The sequence below is a fragment of the Mesoplodon mirus genome, assembly GCF_964341445.2.
Source record: "Mesoplodon mirus genome assembly, chromosome: 7".
NCBI classification, from domain to species: domain Eukaryota; kingdom Metazoa; phylum Chordata; class Mammalia; order Artiodactyla; family Ziphiidae; genus Mesoplodon; species Mesoplodon mirus.
In genome coordinates, this window is record NC_138983.1 from 103306071 (window position 1) to 103333905 (window position 27835).

At 43.0% G+C, this 27835-nt stretch overlaps 1 protein-coding gene and 1 pseudogene across 2 annotated transcripts in view; both read right to left on the bottom strand.

Annotated features, from left to right (window-relative positions):
• LOC309808921 (forkhead-associated domain-containing protein 1-like) overlaps positions 1-27835 on the bottom strand; it is a gene marked incomplete at its 3' end in the record, with an annotated part of 289187 nt that overhangs the window by 234551 nt on the left and 26801 nt on the right. The window lies entirely within an intron of this gene.
• On the bottom strand, positions 20912-26260 carry LOC309808120 (3-hydroxyisobutyrate dehydrogenase, mitochondrial-like; annotated as a pseudogene). Its single transcript has 2 exons — positions 26249-26260; positions 20912-23370 (listed from the first exon to the last, which is right to left on the bottom strand). The product of its transcript is annotated as a 3-hydroxyisobutyrate dehydrogenase, mitochondrial-like (transcript).

Below are 27835 nucleotides of genomic sequence, written 5' to 3' on the forward strand. Positions count from 1 at the left end.
TGGAAGCGCAGAATCCTAACCGCTGAAGTGCCAGGGAGTTCCTGACAGTAGACTTTAAAAAAAAAAAAAAAAACCAGACCAAAAGGAACACAGTTTTAAGGAAGCTTACCTTTCTCAGAAATGCAGAAATTTTGTTGTGCATTTATTTTCTTTCTTTTTTTCCCCCAATACATTTATTTATATATTTATTTATTTTTGTCTGCGTTGGGTCTTCCTTGTTGCACGTGGGCTTTCTCTAGTTGCAGTGGAGCGGGGGCGACTCTTCATTGCGGTGCGTCGGCGTCTCCATGCGGTGGCTTCTCTTGTTCCGGAGCATGGGATCTAGGCACGTCGATTCCAGTAGTTGTGGCTCACGGGCTCTAGAGGTTTTTTATGTTTTGCAAGTATTCATCAAATGTTTATTGCTTGAATGAATGACAAATAATTTCTTCCAACAATCTTCAAACTGCTTAACACTATGACAATATTTAGCGTTTCAAATTTCACGTGACCTTAGTCTTTCCGTGCTCTAGTTTCTAAAAGCACGTGGGATCTTCCCGGACCAGGGCTTGAACCAGTGTGCCCTGCACTGGCGGGCGGATTCTTCACCAAGGAGCCACCAGGGAAGTCCCTGTGCATTTATTTTCAAAAAAATAATAAGGCCGGATGGATTCAGAACTAGGTGCAGAAACCTCTTCCAGTGAGATACAGAATCTCTGCTGTTTAGGCAGATTTAGAGAACAACTTTTCCAACCACTTATTAAAGAGACCAATACTCCATGAAAAAAATTTATCATTTGTACAGAGAGAAAACCAAACTCCAGCTTTGCATCAATATAATATTTGCTACTAAGAGAACCATAAGCTCTTTTTTGAAAATCTCTGGAATAAACATCAAAACTGAGCTGCCTTCGGCTCAGACAAATAAAATTCCCTTTCTACCCGTCTCCTACAACTTTCTATACTCATTCAGGTTGTGTCCTTCACTATCCTCTTTCTGGTGCTGGAACAATCAGTCATTTTACTTTAGGACCAAACGATTTTTGTTCCTGTTAATAAACAAAACTACATCGCATTATCTTGCATACAAAGTTGTACCTCTCGGTTGCTGGAACCAAGCAGGACCATGCAGGGCCCTTCCATGTCCCCTGCCTCTTGTTTGTAAAATAGCTGCAGTCTCCCAGGCCTCCCCTGAGTCACCAAAGAACAGGTTCAAGCAGTTACTGATTAGGACAACAGCAGTCACAGAATCTTTAGTTCCTCCCGAAGGACATAAGTAACAGTGTCAGACACACACTCCTAACTTGTTTTGCAGATACTAAAACCACTACAAGAGGAGAAAGCTAACTGTATGATGACCAGACTGGAGCTATGACACAAGCTGCTCCATCTTGAGCAGACCTGAACCGATGGCTTACACAATTCCAGGAACTGGCCTCAAGGAAATGGGAACAAACCAACACTGGAATTGAAGATTAACTGTGCCTGAAACAATCAACATGACACTGACCACACCGCTGCATGACCAATTTCAAGAGGATGGTCAGAGCTGACTGTGCTACTCTGCACGGAGCCCCCACCGGCACAGCCCAGAGACTTCCCGTCTTTTCCCTATCAACCCCTTTTCCCTCTCATTGGCAACTGGGAGATGGTATTGGGGACACTAGCCCACCATCTTCCCAGGTTGCCAGCTTCCCGAATAAAGCATCTTTCTTCTTCCACCAACCCTTGTCTCTGGAACACTGACTTCTGAGCGATGAGCAGCTGAACCTGAGTTCTGTTCCAGCCGATAACATCACTATGGGTCAAGTCTCATTCATAGTATATTAATACTAACTTTGAACCAAAGTTACTTCCATTTCACAAAGAAAACTAGGAGTGAATGATTGACAACTGCCCATCACACATCAGCATTTCAGGCTAGCAGAGCTCATGAACACACATAACACAACTTTACACAGCCACAAACATCCCTTACACAACTTATTCAAGTGGCAGAGACAAACACATTCATTAACACACCCACAGACAGAGCCTCTAGGTAACAAGTAAACATATGCAGCAAGAGCATATAACTTGAGATTATGCTTAGTAATCAATGCCTCAGGTTTCTGTCTTGCTTACAAATGACCTCGGTATCCAATGATTATCCAGTAAGTAACACAATTTAGTATCAGTTCAAGGGTTTACGTAAACTGAAGATCTGGGAATTTATCGACAAGCTAACACAGTAGAAAACATAGTTACTGTTGAAAGAAAGTCTGTCAGAATAAAAACTAAATGTGGTTAAACACAAACTTACATTTTTCATAACCTTAAACATTAAGTAGAAGTAATATGAGCTTAGTTGATGGGCACACCTATATAAATTTAGGAAGAACACACCCAAGTAGAATTGTTTTAAATGTATGCCTAATACTGATAAATAAGATACGAATAACTTTTTATTAAACCAAAAATATTAAACTAGCTTCATGTGTCAAAGATTTACCTAAATTATGTAAACTTGAAGTCTTTAAATTTCTGAGTTGATTTTTTTTTTTTTTTTGGCTGCACCGAGGGGCTTGCTGGATCTTAGGTTCCTGACCAGGGACTGAACCTGGACCCTGGCAGTGAAAGCACCGAGTCCTAACCACTGGACCGCTGGGGAATTCCCTGACTTGATTTCAATAAGAATATTTTTCTAGCACATTTAAAGTATTAGAAGTTCTAATTCCTTTCTCTCTGAGAATTTTAGGGATATATAATTTTTATAAGCACATTTGTATCTTTGTAAGCCAATCAGGACAGAAACCCTTTAATTTAACAGACTCTACAATCTACTTTAATAGATCCAGAAGTAGGAAAACATTACATACTCGCACTGTCAGAGGTGAAGACCTTTTTGAATTACAGACACACAGACATACAGAGAAATGGAACTTTTACCTGCAGTTTTAAGTCTTAGACTTGGGTCAGGAATAAACACTCACCAGTCTAGATATTAAAGAGCCGTTCTCATCCCATTGGGCAAGAGATTCTTCATTGATTTGAGCTTGTCAAAGTAGACAAATAGACAAACAGAAAAGACTAAGAAAAGACTAACAAACTAGATCCTCTGTTACCTCTCACCTAACTGAGATCAGTTCTGTAGAAACTTCATCCCTTTAGAGACCATCAAGTCTTCAAACGACAGAGCCAAACTCAGAACCACTGCTGCCACCAATGGGGAACCACTTCGCTGGAATCTGAAAGCAAAGGAGAAACACAAAAGTAATAGAAGGGGAAACTAAAGAAACAGAAAGTGAGCCAAGTTCAAAGGCTGCTTGGGTTCACCCCTGGGAGAGGAGACAAGATGTACCTGGGCTTCACTGGCTCATGAAATACACCACTTGTTGCTGGGCTTTTACAGCTTTATTTACGTAGAACTGATATACAAAATCTAGCCCATGTTTAATGTATATAACTTGATGAGTTTGGACATATGCACACACCTGTGATACCATCACCACCATCACGGTAATATACTCATCACTTCCAAAAGGTTCCTTCTATCCCTCTGTGTGTGTGTATGTGTGTTAGAAAGACGGAACACAGCACCAGGTACATGAAAAGGTGCTCAACGTCACTAATCATCTGGGAAATGCAAATCAAAATCATCATGAGATACTACCTCACATCTGTTAGAATGCCTACAATTTTTTATTTTTTTTTTAAAGATGAGAGTTGTCAAGGTGGTAGAGAAATCGTAACCCTTGCATATTGTACGCAGGAATGTAACATCGTGCAGGCACTGTGGAAAACAGTATGGAGTTTTCTCAAAATCTTTTAAATAAAATTTCCATATGATCCAGCAATCCCACTTCTGGGTGTACAGGCCCAGCTCAGAGACACTGCAGCTTCAGTTCCAGAACACTGCAATGAAGCCAATACCGCCATAAAGCGAGTCACATGAAATTTCTGGTGTACCCGTGCATGAAAAGCTTCTGTTTACACTATACTGTAGTCTGTTAAGTGTGCGACAGCCTTGTGTCTAAACAAACAATGTACATACCTTTATTGAAATATACTTTGGGGAAGAGAAATATAGATCAATGGAACAGGATAGAAAGCCCAGAGATAAGCCCACGCACATATGCTCACCTTAGCTTTGATGAAGGAGGCAAGAATATACAATGGAGAAAAGACAGCCTCTTCAATAAGTGGCGCTGGGAAAACTGGACAGCTACCTGTAAAAGAATGAAATGAGAACACTACCTAACACCATAACACAAAAATAAACTCAAAATGGATTGAAGACCTAAAGGTAAGGCCAGACACTGTCTAACTCATAGAGGAAAACACAGGCAGAACACTCTATGACATAAATCACAGCAAGATCCTTTTGGACCCACCTCCTAGAGGAATGGAAATAAAGAGAAAAATAAACACGTGGGACCTAATGAAACTTAAAAGCTTTTGCACAGCAAAGGAAACCATAAACAAGACAAAAAAACAACTCTCAGAGTGGGAGAAAATAGTTGTAAATGAAGCAACTGACAAAGGATTAATCTCCAAAACATACAAGCGGCTCACGCAGCTCAATATCAAAAAAACAAACAACTCAATCCAAAAGTGGACACAAGACCTAAATGGACATTTCTCCAAAGAAGATATAAGATTGCCAACAAACACATGAAAGGATGCTCAACGACACTAACCATTAGAGAAAGGCCAATCACAACTACGGTGAGGTATCAGCTCACACCACTCAGCATGGCCATCACCAAAAAATCTACAAACAATAAATGCTGGAGAGGGTGTGGAGAAAAGGGAACCCTCCCCCTGCACTGTTGGTGGGAATGTACATTGATACAGCCACTACGGAGAACAGTATGGAGGTTCCTTAAAAAACTGAAAATAGGGCTTCCCTGGTGGTGCAGTGTTTAACAATCCTCCTCCCAATGCATGGGACATGGGTTCGAGCCCTGGTCCGGGAAGATCCCACATGCCGCAGGGCAACTAAGCCCGTGTGCCACAACTACTGAGTCTGCACTCTAGAGCCCGCGAGACACACCCACTGAGCCCGCATGCCACAACTACTGAAGCCCGCATGCCTAGAGCCCGCGCTCCACAACAAGAGAAGCCACCGCAATGAGAAGCCCGCGCACCACAACACTGAAGCACTTGCTCGCTGCAATTAGAGAAAGCCCGCGTACAGCAACAAAGACCCAACACAGCCAAAAATAATGAATAGATAAAAATACATAAAGTTATACAAAAAAAACCCAACTAACAATAGAACTACCATATGATCCAGCAATGCCACTCCTGGGCATATACGCTGAGAAGTCCATAATTCAAAAAGAGACACGTACCACAATGTTCGCTGCAGCACTATTTACAATAGCCAGGACATGGAAGCAACTGAAGCGTCCACTGACAGATGAATGGATAAAGAAGATGGGGCACATATATACCATGGAATTTGACTGAGCCATAAAAACAAACGAAATTGAACTATTTGTAGTGAGGTGGATGGACCTAGAGTCTGTGAAACAGACTGAAGTAACTCAGAAAGAGATAAACAAATACCGTATGCTAACACATATTTATGGAATCCAAAGGAAAAAAAGTGGTTCTGATGAACCTAGTGGCAGGACAGGAATAAAGATGCAGACGTAGAGAATGCACTTGAGGACACGGGGAGGGGGAAGGGTAAGCTGGGACGAAGCGAGATGGAAACCAAAGGAAAAAAAAAGTGGTTCTGATGAACCTAGTGGCAGGACAGGAATAAAGATGCAGACATAGAGAATGCACTTGAGGACACGGGGAGGGGGAAGGGTAAGCTGGGACGAAGCGAGACAGTGGCATGGACACATGTACACTACCAAATGTAAAACCGATAGCTAGTGGGAAGCAGCCGCATAGCACAGGGAGATCAGCTCAGTGCTCTGTGTCCACCTAGAGGGGTGGGAAAGGGAGGGTGGGAGGGAGACGCAAGATGGAGGGGATATGGGGATACAGGTATACATACAACTGATTCACTTTGTTATACAGCAGAAAGTAACACAACGCTGTAAAGCAATTATACTCCAATAAAGATGTTAAAAAAAAATACTTTAGGGACTTCCCTGGTGGTCCAGTGGTTAAGAATCCGCCTTCCTACAGGGGGCGCAGGTTTGATCCCTGGTCGGGGAACTGAGATCCCACGTGATGTGGTGTGCAGCACAGCCGAAACAAAAAGAAAATTAAAAATACTTTACTGCTAAAAAATGCTAACCATCATCTGAGCCTTCGGCGAGTAGTAACCTTTTTGCTGATGGAGGGTTTGAAATAGTGTGAGAATTACTAAAATATGACCCAAAGACAAGAAGTGAGCAACTACTGTTGGAAATACAGTGCCAACAGACTTGCTCAACAAAGAGTTGCCGCAAACCTTCAATTTGTGAAAAACACAAGATCCGGGAGGCACAATAACTGTAATAGAATATAATGTAATAGAATATAATACAATATAATATAGCCTGTATATTCAAAGAAAAGGAAATCAATATCTAGAAGAGATACATGCACCTCTATAGTCATTACAGCATTATTCACCAGAGCCAAGGTAGGAAAAAAATGCAAATTTTCATCCACAGAGAAATGGATAAAGAAAATGGGGTATATACATAGGATATTATTCAGACTTTCCTATTAGAAGGAAATCCTACCAGTTGTGACAACGGGGATATAAACAGAACACATTATGATAGGTGAAATAAGTCAGTCACAGAAGGACAAAACTGTGTGTTTCCACTTATATGAGGTGAGGTATCTAAAAGAGTCACCCCAAAATTGTCAGGGGTGGGGGAGGAGAGAATGGGGAGTTGTTCAACGGGTATAAAGTTACAGTTACACAGGATGAATACGTTCTAGAGAACTGCTGTATGACTAAGCATCTCTAGTTAACGAGGCACACTATTGTTTTCGTTTGAATTAAAAAAGTTTAATTCAAGTGTAACTGACCTACAACACTATGTTAGTTCCAGGTGCATAATATCAATATTTCTGTACATTAGAAAATGATCACCAAGATTAACTCTAGTTATGGTCTAGTTACCATCCGTCACCGTACAAAGTTATAATGCTATTGACTGTATTGCCCATGCTGTATAGTTCATTCCCATGACTCATTTATTTTCTAACTGCTTATCTGTTCCTCTTAATCTCCCTCACCTATTTCACTCATCCACCTACCCTCTTCTGGCAACCACCTGTTTGTTATCTGTATCTATGAGTCTGTTTCTGTTTAGTGACATTAGTTCATTTGTTTTGTTTTTTAGAGTCCACATACAAATGAGATCATACGGTATTTGTCTTTCTGTGTCTGACATATTGCACTTAGCATAATACACTCTAGCTCCATCCACGTTGCCACAAAATGGCAAGATTTCATTTTTTTTTAATTTTTAAATATTTATTTATTTTACTTTTGGCTGCATTGGGTTTTTGTTGCTGCATGCAGCCTCTTTTCTAGTTGCGGCGAGCGGGGATTTCTCTTCCTTGCGGTGCATGGGCTTCTAATTGCGGTGGCTTAGCTTGTTGCAGAGCATGGGCTCTAGGTGAGTGGGCTTCAGTAGCTGTGGTACATGGGTTCAGTAGTTGTGGCTCACAGGCTCTAGAGCGTGGCTCAATAGTTGTGGCACACGGGCTTAGCTGCTCCGTGGCATGTGGGATCTTCCCGGACCAGGGCTTGAACCTATTTTCCCTGCACTGGCAGGCGGATTCTTAACCACTGCATCCACAGGGAAGCCCCTCATTCTTCTTCTTCTTTTCTTTTTTTCTGGCTAATAGTCCATTGTGTGTGTGTGTACAGTTATATATATATATACATATACATATATATATGTGTATATATATATATATACGTAGACATATAAATATATATGTATATATGACACATCTTCTTTATCCATTCATCTATGGATGGACACTTAGGTTGCTGCTATACACTGGCTATTATAAATAATGCTCAATGAACATAGGGGTGCATGTGTCTTTCTGAACTAGTGTTTTTGTTTTCTTCCCAAAAAATACACAGAAGTGGAATTTCTGGATCTTATAATAGTTCTACTTTAAAAGTTTTGAGGAATGAGGTGCACTACTTTTGAAACGAAGTTTACCTGGTGATGTTAGGTGAATCCATCCAAGATCTCTGTGAAGACCTCCAAAACTGTTAAAACATAAGGGTAGGGACTTCCCTGGTGGTCCAGGGTTAAAGAATCTGCCTTACAATGCAGGGTACCTGGGTTCAATCCCTGGTCAGGACACTGAGACCCCACGTGCCACAGTGTAACTAAGGAATGGTGTGGAGGAGGTTAAGGAAAAGACCATGCCAAGCTCAGAGGCCGTTTCAGATGGCAACAAACTCCTGACATTGACTGCAAATCAAAGTTCTTTATGTGGAACAATCGAAGAGGCAGGATGGGTTCTGTTAGCAAGGTCCCCTGAGATGCCAGGTCACCTGACCCCCAGCTCCAGATGCAGAGATGTCCGGGACCCAGGCTTTGCTGGCCTGGGAAGGCTGAGGGTGCCCAGCTGCTGACAGGACACACGAGGTGGGGGGATGAGGGGGGCCGGGGGAAAGAGTTGGTTGCCGCCCAAGGCAGACAAGCGTCTGTGCAGAACTGCCTCGGCTCAGCCTCGAGAAGCCTGGCTCAGAAATCGACAGCAAGTCTTCCAGAAGCTCTGAGCATATTCCATTCAGGTGTCACTGGTCACATCTGTGGCTGCCCGGATGAAGACTGGGGGCCCACTCGTTCACACACTGAAAGTTACTACCAAATGCAAGAGAGTGAGGGATCAGACCATGAACTACTCTAATTTTAATGCCTAAGTAGAATCACGCGCACCTTATTCTACTTTCCGGTTTTGCATTTGTAATTTCACAAAATGTGTGATTTGTGGGGCTTTTCTAATTGCTTGTCATTTTGCCTGATGCGAAAAAAACAGCACAATAAGAAAACATTATAGTTTTCACTGGTAATGGGCATAAAAATATACGCACTGTTCCTGCTTGAAAAGAGCATTAATGTGAATGTTCCAGATGATTTTCTATCTGGTGATGGGTTAAGCGGCTTGACCACATTCACTTTTATGTAAAAGGAAGATGAGAAAATTGCACTCTTCTTGCACTTTAAACTTTAAGAAAATGGATTTCGGGAAACCTGGATAACAAATTAAGAAAGCAATCAGAACTGCAAATATTTAGGGGTTTTAGGTTAGTTTCAAAACACAAGGGAACAACCCATGATGTATGTGTCTTAAAAGACCCCTTGGTACAGTAAGATTCCACAGACAGCCTTGTAATCACAGAACTCAGAACTGGTTACACATTTCCCACAAGCCACTTTCTCACTGTTAGGTTAACAGTGTCGGCTCACTCCCCTGCTTGGGGGCAGAGAGGACCGGTCTCCTTTCCTTTCTGAGATTCCTTTCATGAGTGGCTAGAAAGCTTAAGCACTGGAATTTCATTAAAGAAAAGGAGTATTCCTCAGAGGATTGTAAATGACACAACCCCAAGAGGACTTTAACAGCTGCGTCCCTGTGTCAGAGATCTCCCACACATGGCTGGGGCCCAAATGACACAGAACAGTGGGGGCCCAAGGGCCGCAGTCCTAGGATGCCGCTCCCCAACCAAAAGAGTCCTCTTGCTCCTCAGGGAAAAACAAAGGTGTTCTCACACACACACAACTTCTGGAGCCAGGAAGTGAGGACCCCACCTGCCTGGCCTATCCCAGGAGAGTGGCTGATGCAGTGCCCACAACCAGAAAGGGGAACTGAGACCCAACAGAAAGGGAACCACGAGACCGATGCATTCCTCCCCCCGCAAAGAAGCTGCACCCCAGTACTGACCAAGGAGGGTGCTCTTCAACTAGGAATCTTATCCACACAAATGTGCTGATTTTGAGAAGCTTTTGAAATGCATGGTATTCAACCTCTCAAAGTAAAAAAAAGTAATGAATTATATAGCAATGCTGGAAAATACAGGAAAATGACAATAAACCTTGGAAAACAATGTTTACTAACAGGACCCCAACTGGAAAAATTTAGAAACATTTAAGACGACTCTGAAAGCCAATAAGACAAGGAAAACAAAACAGAACAAAACAAAACAAAACAAGACAGTATTGGGGCAGGAAGACGGGCAGTGGACATGAACAGGCCCTTCATATAAAAACAGAAAGACACCAGTCTGAAAAGACCACAGAATGAAGGACTCCAACTACGTGACATTCTCAAAAGGGCAAAAAAAAACACAGACAGTAACAAGACCAGAAGCTGTCAGGGGCTTGGGGGCACTGGTAGGATGTTCTGGTAGGGCACTGGTAGGGAAGGTGGCCCCCAGGGATGTTTCGGGCAGTGAAATGGTTCTGGGTGGCACTGCAGTGGTGGCTGCAGGTCATCACACCTGTCCAAACCTGAACAGTAGGACACAGAGAGTGAGCCTTGATATAAACTACAGACTCCAGGGGAGAATTAGGTGTCAGTGCCGAGCCATCACTGAGATGACGCGCCACACAGGCCAGAGATGTTACCAAGGGAGGGAACCCAGAGGGACGGGTATAGGAAAGTGCGGTCTGCTCGATTCTGGTTCTCCTATAGCCCTAAAACTGCTCTAAAGACTGTCTACCAATTAAAAAGAAGAAACGGCTTCTAAGCACGTGAAAATACTCTCAACCTCATTCACGATTCAGAAAAACCCCAAGGGAACGTCCATACTGCTTACCGGGGCCTAGGATGAGCGGGAACACGCCGCGGCCTCGCCCCTTCCTGTCGGGCATCGCGCTGGAGCCCAGAGTCCCCCTGACTTGACCCACCGCACCCCACCCCGCGTTACATGCCGTCCACAGTCTCTACACATGACATCTTTTGATCAGATGACTCAGTGTTCCAATTACAAGGTTTCAGTTTCTCCACAGGAAGAAACCAAAACCAGCACAGAGGGGAGGCTCTTTAGTCAAACTCAGGGTCTGCCTGCCTTCACGTCCCGCTCTTCCTGACGGGAGGCCCACATCCTAAGGAAGGAGGTCCTTACCAGCACCTCAGGAGCCTCATCCAGTCCACCTCACGCTGCTCTGAGAGCCTCGCCAACCTCTGCAGCTACCCAAGTCCTGGTCACTTCAGGGCCGTCCCCCTTCCCCGAGTCACTGAGCCACGTGCTCTGACAATGCATTTCAAACCAGGCTCTCGGACTTCCCTGGTGGCACACTGGTTAAGAATCCACCTGCCAATAGTGGGCACACGGGTTGGAACCCTGGTCCGGGAAGATCCCACGTGCTGCGGAGCAACTAAGCTCATGCGCCACAACTACTGAGCCTGCACTCTAGAGCCTGCGCACCACAACTACTGAGCCCGGGACCCGCAACTACTGAAGCCCACATGCCTAGAAGCCATGCTCCACAATAAGAGAAGCCACCGCAATGAGAAGCCCGCGCACCGCCACGAAGAGTAGCGCCCGCTCGCCGCAACTAGAGAACAAAGCCCGCGCGCAGCAACAGAGACCCAACGCAGCTGAAACTGAATAAGTTAAATAGTAAACAAATAAAAAATTTAAATGAATAAATAAATAAATAAAAGCAGGCTCTGCTTTGTCAGCACTCTGGAGTTCCCTACGTATCGACGGGCAGGATTCCCGTCCTCTCCTGTAATTACGTCTGTGAAGTGCCTTTCCCGAGGAGAACAGAAGCTCCTGGAAGCAGGGAATTGCGTCTTAAGATCACATGCAGAAACTGAAGACATTTGATGCTTATGTCAAAGATAAAAGACACAACACTAGATGGTGTGAAGGGTCCTCGAGGCCAAGAGCCAGGCAAGCAGGACACTTCCTCTGGGGACCCTTCCATCAGCAGAGAAGAAAATGTCCGTGGCCAGAACTGGCACTCAATTCGCTTTGAGCTGAGAAGCACCCATGTAATTACACAGGCTCCCCAGAGAGTAATTACTCCCACATTTAAGAAAGGAGACGGCTTTTCAGGCAGGGAGGCAAGTGCAGTCTTCCCAGCTGGACGCACTGTGTGCTGATGGTCACGACGGAGCTGGGCCCCCGAGCTCTGCTCTCCCCTCAAACCCCCAACCTCACCCTCACCCTCAGCTGAGGAGCTGCTTCCCTGAGAACAGAGAAGCCTTCGGAGGGCTTCCCCACCTGCAACCCTGCTCAGCCATCCCCTCCCCACTCCAGGACCACGGGCAGCAGCTCTCCCCTCCCCCACACGCATCTACTGGATCATTCCCGCTGTTATTTCTCCCATCACAACACAACACAACACAACACAACATCCTCCCCGGACCTCAGCTCCTACCCCAGCTACTGTCCAGTTTCTATTTTCCCCGTCACAGCAAAATGTCTTGAAAAAGTTGGGACCAGAACAAACCCAGTTCTCCCACTCCTCTCTCCTAAGCCTCTCCGATCAGGATTTTACCCCACAGATCCATCCAAACGCATCATCGGCGAGGTACGACCTCCCCCCAGTGCTGGGCTCGATGGTTCATGGCTCCGCGGAACGGCAACCTCGTTTGTCCAGTCACCCAGGGAACCTCTAAAGTGCTTCCCACATGCAGACAAAATGCTGTGATTAATATTTTAGGAGAAATACTCAGCGTGGAGAATACACTTGAGCTGCTGGACGAAAGAGGGAGCGGCACAGAAGAAAAGTTTCTGTAACTACAGGAATGAAAAGATAAGCTGTTTTAATGGTAGCAAGTATGGGATGAAGGAGAACAAATAAAAAACATTTAGAATACGACATTAACAAGCCTCACACTACAACGTGGTAACAGAGGATGGAGAAGGACTTTACAATGAACTCATTTTTCTGGGCAGGTGACAGGCTGGATGATGCAACGATGAGCCACCAGAGACAACAGGACAAGGCAAGGGGCAGGGGAGCTGTAAATAATCATTTCTGGATCTACTGGATCTAGTAATTCGAGGTGCCCTTTGGACAAACTCCATAGAGATGCTGGCAAGTGGCTGGACAGAGGCATCTATCTGGTCCAGGTGGGAGAACTGACAGAGTTGGAGGTGAAAAGCACCAGAGGGTGAGATCAGACGGGTTGAAGAGTCATGAACCAAGGGGGAAAAGACAACACACAAAGAGGGCGGAAGAAAGAATCAGTCAGGAAGACAGCAAGGAGAGATCTGTCACAGAAACCAACAGAGCAGACTCTGCAGATGGCAAGGCGACAGTGGTCTGAGGTGACGACTGGCAAATCTCCACTGCTTTGTATGCTGGATGCCAGGTCACCTCAACCGGATCAGGTTCCATGGAGGGGCAGAACCAAGACCGCAGGCTGCACGATACAATTCAGCTGGGAAACAAGAATCTTTGCCAGAGACCTCACTGCATGGTGTGTAACGCGACCCTCTGAGATTGTAAGAGACAAAGAGGGAAATTTACTGGAAGGGTGACAAGGCTGTTCTTCCAGATGATCCTCATTGCATCCCTCGACTGAGCACTGGAAACAATGTACCTATGTGACAACGGTGTTCTACCGAACAGACAACTTATATGCACTGAGTGCTCCCTGGACAGCACGCTCTCAGCTTACAGGAAGTACAAGGAAGGCACCAACGTCAACACGTTAGGGGCTGTCACTCAGGAAGGCTCGCGGCCTACAGCGGGATCCTCAAGGAAACCTTTTAACGCTCGAGAACAAAAGTGCTTCGGCAGGACAATGTAAGTCAAGCAAGGGATGGTGTTTTGCCACAAATGTCAAGAACACGAGGCTTGTACTGTGGCTCTGAGAGGATCCTGGGATCTACACGTAGAACTTGCCAGAAACACTTGGTACTGACCTGCTCCTCTATACTTTGTCTAACCACATCTTTTACCTACTCCTACTTTCCCATTTTAACTTTTGAACTATTCGCCTCCCAAGGTGTTATCACAAAAGAACAGCAGCAGGTAAACACATAAACAGCAAAACTCACCAGAGGCTGATTCATTTTCCGCTGCTCTTGGAACAACGTGCAGGACTGTGACAGTGGAGGCGGACCTGGAGAAGGAAAACGCAGGCAGTGAAGCTACGACTGAAGCGGCTCGGGGTGCACGAGCACCCGCCCCGCGCTCCACAAGAGACACCTGTGGGAGACCCGTCCTTTCACCTTCAGAAGGGCCTGTGAGAATAAGGAGGGAGCAACCACCCTCAGGTCTGTAGCTCCCACGTGACTCTGGTACCTGAGGGGATACTTTATTTTTCCATAGTGAGTGTACACTGAATCCTATTAAAATAAACCTCCGTCATTAAATATGAAATTTAAAAACGCTTATAGTTTACCTCTTCTCAGTCTGTTAACAACTTAGATCAGAACATCCACAGGATACCCAGAATAAAGGGACACACTCAGGTGCGCTTGTCTTGCAATGATTTGTACAAACTTTACAAACTTAAGTGCGACGCTCAAAAACATCTTTTATTAAAACTGACTTTAAGTGGACAGAACACCTGCCCTAGGAGTTTGGAGTCCTGTGAGCGACCCCACGTGCACACCCGGTGAGGGTCTAGGACAAGTCATCTCCCTCCTCAGGCCCCATCGCTTCCTTCCTCACCCGAGGCAGCAGGACAGAAGCCCTGCAGACTCATCCTGCACCGATTACACTGGGCGACTCCACAGGGCACAACCCAGGGGGGCGGCGGACGCTTACATTAGACAACCAAGGTGCTGACGCGCCTTGAGACACACGTGCGAGATGCCCAGACGGCGACAGGAGCGGGAGGAGGAGGAGGATCGGGGTTGGACGGAGGGGAGGACGCGGCACGTCCCGGCCGAGCCTGTGGACCCTGCTCCACCAGGACACCCGGAGCTCACAAGTCCCAGGGGAGCCCCATCCGGAGCAGCCAGCCCTGTCCTCCAGCCCAGCCCCTCCACCTCCAGGAAGCAGTCAAACCCTCCCGGTGGCTCTACTGCGGGCCCTGGGGCGGGCAAAGCCAAGCCCTGCTCTCCAAGCCGCGGTCTCGCAAGCCCTGCTCTCCAAGGGCCGCAGGCTCCACAACCGCCTGCAGGCCTGCAGACGCAACACCTACCCCGTCGGGACTCACTCACCAGCCCCGGGCTCCCAAGGCTCCGGTCCGGGGGCTGCTCCTCGGGCGTGCTCCTCTCTCCGGGGTCTCTATTTTTAAAATATTTATAAGTAACCCATTTTGTAGAAAACACCTATCTTTCATCATAAGAATTATGACACTTTATACTTTCATTCCAGCCTAACTTTTATACTCTATTTTCTACCATTTGGCAACTTATACCCTATGCTCTAGTCAAAAAGAATCTCATTTACAGTCACTTACATATATTGTGTTGGTTCTCAAGTCCAGGATGTTCCTTCTGCCTGGTATGCCCCGACCTTCTCTCCACGTGGAACATTCCTACTGACGTTCAAAACCTAATTCCAAGACCCCTCATTGTTGGCATTCTCTTTAATATCCCCTAGAAGGGTTACTGACTCCAAGTTCTGTTTTACAAATTTATATTTTTATGATCTATTTATTTAATAGCCTATCCCTACTCGATTGTAATGCATTGTTCATGCATCTCTCACACTCTCTTTTGAGTTCCTCTGGCCTTTTTCTTTTATCTCTTACCCATAAGCACAGTGTTTGCCCCATAGTACGTGCTCAACGTGTTGGCTGAGAGAAAAAAGACACCTTTTAGCTCTAATCATTTGTGAAATTTCATTTAAAATGACATCAGATTACCCTTTGTTTCCTAACTTAATTTCTAGTACTATAGAATGTACACTCAGAACATCGTCAGTGGCCTACAGAAACAGTGTTCTCACTGGACTTCATGCATATAGTCAACCCCCTTATAACTTTCTCTGGCATACAACTGCCAGACATGTTATTAAGGAAAAAAAAAAAAAAAAAGATGTACCAACCCCTCACCTATTAGAAAACTTCCAGAAGCTCTCCATTCCTTATGGTATCTTTTCTACTTGATTTTTCAAATACCTCTGTCTTACTTCAACTATTCAGAACTGCCTTTTCCACCTTTGGCTTTCATTTTCAATTTCATTCATATCATTACCTGCACTTACCCATAGAACCTAAGCATATTTCAGTTTCTTATGCAAGTTTCCTCACTAGAGGTCAAAGGGGCAAGGACTATTGTGATAAAATATTAAATAAATAGACGATAGAACTTTGTTCTATTGGTCTGGGAAAATTACTACCTGAAACAAAATAATTCTGGAAACTGAAGGGATCAGACCAGTCAGCTTTGTTTACTTCAGACTCAAATCAATGTCTTGTCTTTACCTGAGCTCTGGTTACATTTAGAAAAAAGTACTGTAAATACAGTGAATGAGCAAGGCCACTACCTGAGACGTGTCTGGGTCCTTAGTATAGTAACTGGGGGAATGGTAAGCGTTGGTCAATGTTTGCTGATTGATGACTCAATACATCTGGTTAAGCCTCACCATCAGAATTCCAGATTTTTTAACAAGCTTCTCAGTCTTTTCAACCCAAAGAAAAAACTAAAGAAAACCAGATGACAAGAATTTCAAATTGTAAAATATCCTGGTTGTCAAATTTAAATAGGGATATCCTGTGCAATGGAGAGGCTGGCTGGTGCCAATTTCACATTTTGTTCTCTAGTGTCCGGACGAAGCCTGCTCTGCCAGGGAGCTGACAGGTCGAGAGCACTCCAGCTTCCACAGACACCCGAGAACTTTCTATTTTTCACGGTGTTCCTGCCTTACCTAAGGGAAGGACTATATTCACAATGAAAAGAGTTATGATTAATCACCAATAGAGAGATTCTTCCACTTTCTGGGTGCTCACGTTGAAAGTCTGGTATAGTCAACACTCCCTCTAACATAGATCGTGTATTGAAATGAGAAAACTATCACCTAATATGGCCAGAGAGATGAAGGGACTTGGCCCAGCTGAGCCCAGGAGACACCTCTAATTCAAAACCTCAACCATTAACATAGTGATTGTGATCAAGGGGACTTACAGGACATAAGAGATTCAAAAAGCATATCAATCCACCTCCGGCAACACTGCCAGTTTAAAAGAATGATTAACCTTCTCTCCCACTTGATTCAACCTGGCTATGTATTATACCACTCTAAATGCTAGCAGACTCTATGCTTATGGCTTCCATTAGGTAGCACTTAGTATACACGAAAACTTTCTTCAAGAAGTAATTACTTTTGAAACCATAAACGTTTCAGTTGGGAAAAGAGAAAAAGAAAGGAGGTGCAAGTAAAGGGAACTAGGAAAAAATAAGAAAATACCCTCAAATATAAACATGTTCATTCAAAAAATAATTTAAAGGGGATTTAAACGATACTAGGTGAGCATTTATTCTGTTTCTGCTTTAAATAAAGCATTCTGTTCTATTTGTTAGGTGTTGTACTTGTTTAGTATCTAATGTCTGTTAAAAACCTCTCGAAAGAGATGTATTCATTCTGGTATCCTAAGCACCTATCTGGATGAACAGCACAAGCAATGGGAAGTCATGGGGCATAATGGACCTTGCAAAGGCTCTGGAATCCATCTCTTACTTATGGTCTTTGAGACTCAGGCTCCTCCTCTATGTAGTGTTCATAAAACTTAGTGGAGATAGAACACTAGGGACACAGAAGGTCAAAGCAGGTATTTACTACGACTTTTCAAATATCTTCCTTTAGGAAAACAAATATATTTTATTTGCAATGAGGCTTTCTTGTGAATTTTATTCTTCTAAAGAAAAACATTTTTAGTGAACAATTGATTCGTTTGCCTCCCTGTGCTACTTTATTGACAATACTCAGGTAGGGGTGGTTTTCTCTCAAGCAGTTACCTCCATGTGATTTGTATTTCAGACCTTCCTAAAAGCATGTTTTCCTGCTCTTTCTTTCCACCCCATCCCAGCTCTGCTTAAAATATTGTGATCCTCTATTAAAATGCACAGAACCCTATAAGGAGAAGCAAAATGTTTGTCACTGCCAGCTCTGGTATGCATATATCAGAGAATAAATTATAACTGATGAAGACAGAAATGGGACCCATATCTGACTGACTTCAGAAACCAGAAGTGTAGGGCTTCCCTGGTGGCGCAGTGGTTGAGAGTCCGCCTGCCGATGCAGGGGACACGGGTTCGTGCCCCGGTCCGGGAAGATCCCACATGCCGTGGAGCGGCAAGGCATGTGAGCCATGGCCGCTGAGCCTGCGCATCCGGAGCCTGCGCTCCGCAACGGGAGAGGCCACAACAGTGAGAGGCCTGCATACAGCAAAAAAAAAAAAAAAAAAAAAAAAAGAAACCAGAAGCGTAGCTACTACAAGCTGATGAATTGGAACTCAGATCAAGGCCTAGAGTGGAGAGGAGTCTTCTGATCAGAAGGGGAAAGTAAACAAAGGGCAGCGTTTAATTATTTAATAATAAGTAAGAGAATGACTATGGTGTTTTTACAGAACAGGATATAATATTGAAATAAAACCCCCCAAAGTGACACAGAAACATAATGCAATCCTCTTAAGCTACAACCCTTCCTAAACCAAACCATACCATTCTCTTCACACAGCCTGGAAAGTCAAAAGAAAGGGGATACTGATCTGCATCACACTGGCATTAGAAGCAGATGTAGTTTTAATGAAGTTTTACTTCATGGACTGAAGTTTCCCCCAAAAAAGGGTAAGCTTTTTTCTCAAGAAACATCACTGTGTAATAATCAAGGAGCCAGGGATGGTGGTATTCATTGTTCTAAGTACAGGGATTTGTTTTGCAGAAAGAAGTACCAATCAGAAAGAGAACTGACCAATAATTACTTAACAAAACTGCTTCAGAAGTAGATTTCTAAATCTACTTTTAGATTGATAGTTAGAAACATCTTACTAAGTTTATTCATTTAGAGGAAATCTGTGCAAGCCTCTGAAACCAAGAGGTATTGTATCAAAAGAGATAAGGTCACTAGACACTTATGTAAGAGCTACTTCTTCCTCAAATGGCCACCATATAGTCATTTCTGACTATTACATTACCAAGAAGTAACAATGCACCTTTAGGAAACTAGTATGAAAGAAAAACATAATAAAATTTTTTGCAGGTGACTCTTTGATCTCATAGGTGTGTGTTAATTTTCCAAAGTTGGGACTGGATCCCGCCTTTACAAAATGCTCCTTGAAATATCGCATTGAAAATCTTCTCTTTTACTCCTTATTGTAAACACTGTATATGTTTTTAAGAAGACCAATAAAAAATATGGACTATGGGGCTGCCCTGGTGGCGCAGTGGTTGAGAGTCTGCCTGCCGATGCAGGGGACACGGGTTCGTGCCCCAGTCCAGGAATATCCCACATGCCACGGAGCGGCTGGGCCCGTGAGCCAGGGCCGCTGAGCCTGCGCGTGCGGAGCCTGTGCTCTGCAACAGGAAGTGCCACAGCAGTGACAGGCACGCGTACCGCAAAAAAAAAAAAAATATATATATATATATATATGTGTGTGTGTGTATATATATATATATATATATATATATATACACGTATATATATACGGACTATGAAATTATTTTTCCAGTAGTGAAATTATGGAGAATATGACTTGCATTTCTACTGTATTCCCGCAAAAAGAGGAAGTCCTTTTCCACAAAGACTGTCATCAATGTTAACTCTGGGAGCAAAGTATTTGTAGTTGTCTCATGCTTTGTGGTGAGAGACTCTCACTTTTCCCCGTCTCTATTGTGGGAAACAGGGCACACTTTGGGCTGAGAATTCATGCTGTGGTCGGAAAAGAAAGAAACGAAAACTACCCTCATTAACACTGCTCTTTAACAAGTTCAGCAAATGGGCCTCAGGCATTCTAAACAGCAGCAATTAAAAAATAACTTTAGATTTCATACATTTCTTCCAGTAGGATGAAAAGCTGAGGTATGTTAACTTTAATTTTATGGTTTGGGTGAATACAGAGTTCGATTACTCCCTGTCAAAGCAGAAATCAGCCTTTTACAGGGAGTAAGTGCTAATTAAGCAAAACAGAGTAAGCATGTTATATGAAGTATATTTGATTCTTTCCTGTGCACTGTGGCTGCACAAGCTCTAACCAGTTTCCGTAGGGACCATCAATGCTCCCTAAGAATGCCAATGCAGTGTTCCGTCCAGTTAGTGGGGTGCAGAGACCACTCAGAATGCTGATGCTTTCCACAAAGGAGATGGGGCTAGGGAGGCAAATGCAATCAGGGAGTATTACCTCTGTCTTGTGTGCCTGCTACAAAACAGTGTCCTCTCAAGACTACTCTACCCCTTCTTTGCTTTATACGTGTATGTGTAAGTTTGTGTAGGTAAGCTTTACAAGTCTATCATAAGAGAAAACTAAAAATACCCAGGAAAAAGACAAAACTGCTTCAACAGAGAAAGGTCTCTCTGTTCCAGTTGAAGAGGATATAGAGTTAATAACAGGAAATATCCATCCCCTGAAACTGTAGGAAACATGGATGCTTCCACAATTTATTCAAGGTCTCACTGACCAGGCTGTAATTTTAATTATTATTTCTTATGATTATGGTAGATAAAAAGTCTCAGTAGTATGCTAAAACTCTTGAACACTTGTTGACCTTTTTTCTTGATAGCTTTCCTCCTGCCAGGCTCCAGCCAACAGTAGCAGTAACAGATATCCAGATCTTAAGAGGATAGAAGTATAATGGTGCACTGAATATGGAAAGGAAGAACCAGTAATGGTTCCTATACATTCATAACGCGAATCAGCATCAAACTAAGGAAAAAAGCTTCCCCAAGAAGAAGTTGACAGCAAATAGTTTCGCCTCTTAATGCACTGAGGAAACAACTTTGAAGTTATCCGTAGCCACCACTTCTGAAGCGACCAGTAGCTTTGCGACTATTACTTTACTTGTATTAGATTAATTTATATTAGAGTTTATTTAATGTAATTGCTCACAAATTTTAAACCATTTTGTAGAGTAGTGTTCTGTATCTGTTTAAATGAAATGCTTTCCTAAGCTAAAGATCAGTGTTTTTATGTTGTGTAAATTATGAAATTACTGTGGAATATCTGGTAAACTTGATAGGAAACCCCAGATGTCAGCACTTTGCTGGGCAAGATTTAAAGTGGCCCACACCACTAACCCTCATCAGGAGCAGTAGCAGTGGGCTAAGTCATAAGGGCACACCCATCCATTACATTCACCCAGGATACCGTGAGTGAGAATCAAAGGGCAGTGAGACAGAGACCTCTACGCTCAGATTCCACTGCCAAGAAATGGCCTAAGTCAGCTCTTGTTGTTGAAGAAAATAACCCTTTAGGAATCAGACTGAATCCTATTTTAAGTTTTAGAGGAGGAAGGATACTATTTAAACATTAATGAAATGTGCCTCTCTTTTTTTATCAGCATAGAAATTTATTTCAATTCAAAAGAATATGGTTATATTTAGCATAGTGTAATAATTATCTAAAGCACGTATCATCGCTGGCTCTGAAACAGTTCTAAAGATGTCATTCTTTTGAAGTAAAAAATATGCAGTAAAAATGTACAAGGAAGCAAAAATATGAAAAAAACAGTTTGCTGAGTATGGGAAGTTGTTACAAGAGGGGCACACCAAGATAATTGTAAGAGTCCAAATTACATAACGTGCAGCAAGGAGTTCTCTTGCTTTAACAACTCCTAGAAAATAAACCAGTAATCTCAATGCAAGAATATCACCACTGGGATAACAGGACAAATTTTCTGAGGCACACAGGTAGTAATTCACTATACTTCCCCTTTCTCTAATACCTTTTCTCACACCAATTTCTTTTCTTTCCTCGAGGATAGATTTTATCCTGTTGAAAACAATTTTAGTTTTATTTGTAAAGTGGAGTAAATAATATCCTGAGTGAAGTAGGCAGCGTTTTAGCTGAAGATGCTCAGGAATCAAACTTTTGAAAAAGGCCAATCAGCTAGCTAGCTAGCAGTTACCATCAGTGGCTTGCAGAAAAAAAAATTACAGATGATATGTTTGTTAAATAGATAAAAAGAATAAGCAGTTTAAAATGGGTGAAAAATCCCAGGATCTATTGTGACCTAGACCAGAGGTCCCTAACCTTTTTGGAACCAGGGACCGGTTTCCTGGAAGCAAATTTTTCCAGGGAGGGGAGGCGGGGTGTGTGGGGTTCAGGCGGTAATGTGAGCCATAGGGAGCGGCAGATGAAGCTTATAGCTGGCTTGCTTGCGACTCACCTCCTGCTGTGCAGACCAGTTCCTAAGAGGCTGTGGACTGGTACCCGTCCGAGGCCAAGGGGTTGGGGACCCCTGACCTAGACACTCAAAAGCAGACAGTTGACCTTTGATTAAGCCCATTTTCCTGTGGAGTGAGCCATAAGGGGCTCCAAGACACAGTTTGGTTTCAATGTTTCAGTGTTCACAGCCAGAGGGCAAACTCAGAATGTCTCCTCCTCTTGCAAAAACTGGACCACGAATGAGAAGTCTTTTTTAGAGTAGCCCTTCACGCACAACATCCCTGCAGATCTGATGGGCTTGACTGCCCAGAAGGATTGGGCTCTTCGTGCTGGTAGCAGAGCCTCATGCTAATCCCAGATCCTTAGCCATGAGTGTTGCTCCAAATCCACCCTGATAGTAATTAGCCAGGTGAACTCCATCCATCACCCCAGGTACAGGATTTTAAGTGTCACTTGAGCAACATCGTCCTAAGCTCGTATTTAGGATTTTAGCCAAGAGTTTTGGGTCAAGCCCTAACCTGAGTCCCAGATTCATAGCTTCAGCAGTTCCAATCCTACTAATACCTAACAGCAAGTGTTTGCAGATCTACGAAGCCTGGCCAGTCCCGACAGCTCTACAATGCACCACATGGGAGCCCCTGCACCACAGCAGCTCAACCCCTCCCATCCTAAATGTGAGGTTGCCAGACCGAGCTGTTCCCACACCACCAGAAACAGGGGCATCCGAGAAAACTGCTCCCATTTTCTCAACTTCTTTGGCCAATTCTCTCAAAACCATAGGATCAACAGTACTGGAATCTATTAATAGTCTTTCTTCACTTTTTTTTGAATTCCATTTGCTTCAGTATAAGCTTCTAGCGCATTGATGCACTGTAATAATTCTGTCACCTTTTTCGGCTACATCCGCTGCAGAAGACACTACCGGGTCCACTTGCATCTAGCAGCTCTTTGCATGCATCAGGGAACACATCAGCAATAGTGAGTGGCTAGCCATGTTTCAAGAGCTCTTTTGCCATTGGATTCCCCACGTTGCCTACTCCAATGAATCCAACTGGAGTCTTGGAAGCTACTGACCTAGAACACAGCGCTGCAAGGCTGGCCACCGACGGCTGCTGTGGACGACTCCCTGTACCAGAGGCAGGAGGTGGCTCCACGGAGACGGAAGGAGGCTGACACGTTGCCCGCGCCCCTCCTTCCCACGGTGACCTCCTCGACTCCCGGCTCACCCACTGGCTGCTATAGGGTGCGTGGTGCGGAGGGCCGGCTCGGCTGTGGCGATTCTTAATACCTCTTTGGTACTAGGTTACACATACAATTTCACCTAGTGAGCGATTTAACAGAAGGAATTTTTTTCGACGGCATTTTTGTGGCACAGCAGATAGAAGCGAGGTCACTATTTCTTTGAAAAACTGAACTAAAAATATATAGAAAGTCATGATTCATTCTACAAATATGCTGAGTCAAAGAAATGTGGAAATTGATGCGATGGAGGAAGAGCGCTAGACTTCCCTGATGCTCAACTGGGACCTTTCTTCTGGTGTCAGAACATGGTTGTGTAACTCCTTTAATCCCAGTGGATTTTCCAAAAATTCCAGAATCTTCAGATTTTGGTAGTCCCTGTTTACTGCCTTTGCCCCCGCATGCCAAACCCCCACCCCACCCCGCACACATTTATTTTTTGCCAGTTGTCCTCCGGGGGGCTTTTCTTTATATAGTCATTGCAGCAGTTTGTTAGACTACTGACCCCCAGTGAAAATGCCCCTCCCCCCCGTTTTCTCACCCTGTGTAGTTTTGTTCCACCTTGACCTGGGTTTGGTCACATGACTTGCTTTGGCCCAACGGCATATCAAGAGCTGAAGCTTGGAGAGTGCTCGTGCTTTAGGGCTTGTCCTCATGGAAACCTGACATGTTAGGAAGCCTGGCTAACCTAGTGGAGAATAGGCCCAGGCCACAGCCAGCATCAATGGCCAGACATGTGAAAGCAACCAGCCCCAGTTCAGCAACCAGATGATGGCAGCCTCAGTAGTCACCTCAGGTGAAAGCAAGATAGATCCACCCAGGGGATCCCAGCCCATTCTGCTGATTCACAAATTGTGACGAGATAAAGTGCCTGCTGTTTTAAACCACCAAGCTTAGGAGTAGTTCATCACACAGGAAGAGATATAACTATCTTCACTGTTAGATTATCTTCCCATTTTATACCATGTTTCCCCTCAAACGACTGTTCCTTTATCCAAGATTCTAGAAAAGAAATAACAACTGATGACGCTGACAGAGCCTTAACATTTTTTAAAAGCTTTATAAACTTTTAAAATAACTATGTTAATAAAATCAATATTTATTTGATCACAAAATTATTTTCTTCAGTTGCCTTAAGAAGTAATGCAGACTTGTACTAAGTTTATAAATCTGGAGGCTCTAAAAATGTGTTATTCCTTGGATTCAAGTCCTAGTGTACTTTATGTGGGCATTCACGTTTGCAAAATGATTCCAGGAAATTTGCGATTTCATTTTACAACTTGGGCCTAAGGAGTCTTATGATATTTTACCTGAGAAAAATAATACATTAATTCCACTTTCAGCTATTAAACCCATGGCTTCCTGTATTTTCTAAATTCCCTATCAGTAAAGAAGACTACATATAGCGTACAAGGCTGTCATGATTAGGAGGAAGGTAGTACAGAAAGAACCTGTCAAATTAGGCATTGCCCAGTCATGTCAGTATACTAACGTGGGAAGCCACAGGCAGCTTGAAGCCTGGAAAAAAGACAGATACAATGTAATGATTATCCTAAGGATCCGGATAATGATTCCTATGATTTTCTTTTAAATATTAATGGCAGAGGATTCTGGGGAAATGATGGTGGCTACAGAGAAGATTTTTATCCCTGAATATGCCACCCCTCCCCTAAATACACAAGCCCCCACCCCCACAAAGAAGAAAGAAAAGCATCTAGAATAGCAAGATCAAAAACCCACAGACAACATCTACAACAAGGTGTCCACATTAACTGCAACATATAGCCAGGTAGGAACAAATCAACAACAGGAAAAAGACCTACATATGTGTATCCCAAGGTGTGTGGGAGGAAGACAAGGGAAGGACTCTCTCTCTCTTTCAGGAGAGCCAAAGGTTACTATGGTTCAAGAACTCACTGAGATTGAAAAACTCACTGAGAACAGCGACAGAAACCGGGTTGCAGGCTCCACTTTGCAGCTGAGTGCAAGAACCTTGAAATGTTCTGAGGATGCCAAGTGTTCTGGGGTCTGTGAAACCTTGACACCTATCAAACCAAAGCACCATTCCAGAACAAACCCCCATACTCAACAAGGAAAAGAAAGAGGAGCCCTGGGTAAATGGGCAGAGGAGGGCCGAGGAGGAGGATTTGAGAAATTTTAAGGTCATTTTTAAAAATTATGTTGTGAAAATAATAGAAGATAGTGAGCCCTGGAGTTCTGAAGCTAGAAATTATATTCTGATCTATGATTCCCTCCTAAAGTGGAAACTTATTTCATTTAAAAATGAGTGACAGAAGAGTATTCCACTCACATCCTGTAGAAAATCAGTGAGAAAAAAAAAGAAAAAAGAGGGTGAAAAGAAAGTTCCAGCAAATCCTGAAAACGTGACAGAAAGACACGTCCACAGAACAAATGAAATTTATTGCCTGATATTGCGGAAAAAGTAAAAGAAATTTTAAAAGGAATAGAAACTGGTTTTAAGAAAAACATAAAAGAAATTAGAAAAAATCAGAAATGAAGTGATTGGAGAATAGCAAGATTTGAAAAGGTGAAAAAATTCAGTAAGTAATTTGTTTAAAAAAAAAACATGTCTCGAGAGAAGGTTAAACTAGAAGGAACACAAGTTTGAATAAACACAGTGGATAATGCCTCCTTGGAGAAATAGCTGATTTCAAATCCAGCATAAGAAACGAATTAGATGTTCCTGTTACACCTTGTCGTACAAGAGAGCTGGGAAGACTTCAAAGACTACTGTGGTTGTGTGCAAAGGACTCAGGAGCCAACTTGAACAGGATCCGTGAGCCTAAGAGGGGACAATCTCTGCATCGATATTTATAACAACCTCACTGAAAACAACAACAAAGAAAGAAAATACCTCATTAGTCATCTTTGGAAGCTACTTTGCAGTCAACCTTTCTCTCTCCTGTTTTTTCTTTTTTTTGTAAAACTGGTAAATAAAATAAAAGAAACATTTATTCTTCCTTTCCTAATTAAACTGTAACTCAGGGCAACCAAGTAGTTGATGAAATAATCTTCTAGCTAGTAAATGAATAATAATCTAATTAGTAGAATATCACCATTTGGTACCCTTAAGAAATTAATGGATCTAGACATTGATCATTAATGGCTGCAACATCACAGTAAGACAGACACTTTATAGTTCCTTTTGGAATTCATCAATATTATCTATGAAGTAAACTTGACAAAAAATCACACCTGAATTATGTCAGTGCTCTAGATCTATCTACCAACTGACAGTAAATACATGGGCCAAAGGAGCATGATAAATATATAAGCATAAAGGGGATGCAATCAGCATAATCCAGACAGTTGGGAACCCTCCTGGATGAATGCTTTGAATTCAATGACAAATACTTGCAAGAAAAATGAACAAATTGAGTTCTTTTAAACCTATACTTTAAAAGAAATTGTGTTTGGATCAGCAATCAAATAAATAATGGTTATTAAAATAAAAATACATTTATAGGACAATCAAGGAAACATGAACTGACTGGCTATTTGTTGATATTAAGGAATTATTATTATTTGCGGATGTGTGATAATGACATAGTTGAGCTTAAAAAGGGCAGTTCCTGCATTTTAGAAATATGTATACTGACGTTTTCACTGAGAAAAAGAAATCTGGGATTTGCTTTAAAATTGCTGGGGATTATGGCGGTAGTATTCAGAGAGGGTGTAGAGAAAATGTATTGGCCTGAAATTGACATTTGATGAGAACAATTGATGAAAGTTTCTACTTCTTTCTTTTTACTTCTGTAGATGTTTGAAATTTTCCATACTAAAACATGTTTTATAAATGTAGATGGCTTGCAATTTGCTCTTCTGAGCTCTCAGAAGGCAAAAAGCCATTCTTAAATTAGGAGCTTTCTTCTCTAGCCAAGAATTCTAATGATAATTGTGTCCCAACTGGCCAGTGCACTCAGATTGCTCTGAGATCTGTTGGTGGAAGACAATAAAGAAACTCTTTAGTCTTAGAAGAAAACAACAAAGAGTAAAGGCTGCTGCTAGGTCTAGGGCAATAGTGTAGTATCAGTATAAGGCAAAATATTAGTTCCTTCCAAAATCCACTTGTTACTACTGTGTATACTTTTGCAGCAAAATATCTTTTCTACATTGTCAGCATTAAAGTAAGTTTACTATTTAGGTGGCATTTAAATTATCATATGCTCAAAGCCTAGAAAGAATCCCCTAGGCTGAAGTGACATTAAATCTTATTTTGGCCATTGTAGTGTATTCTCCAGTCCTACTTGCTTTGTCTATAACTGTCCTAAAAAGGTGTGAGGAGATCTGCCAATATTAATGCCAGGATTCAAAATGAGTTCTTTGCAGCTTGCTTCCTTCAGGATCTTCTGCCCTCAGACCCATGTATTTACTTACTGCCTCAGATTATTGTATATGTCACATCTTTCCAACTAGAAGACAAGCTCCTTTAAGGGCAGTG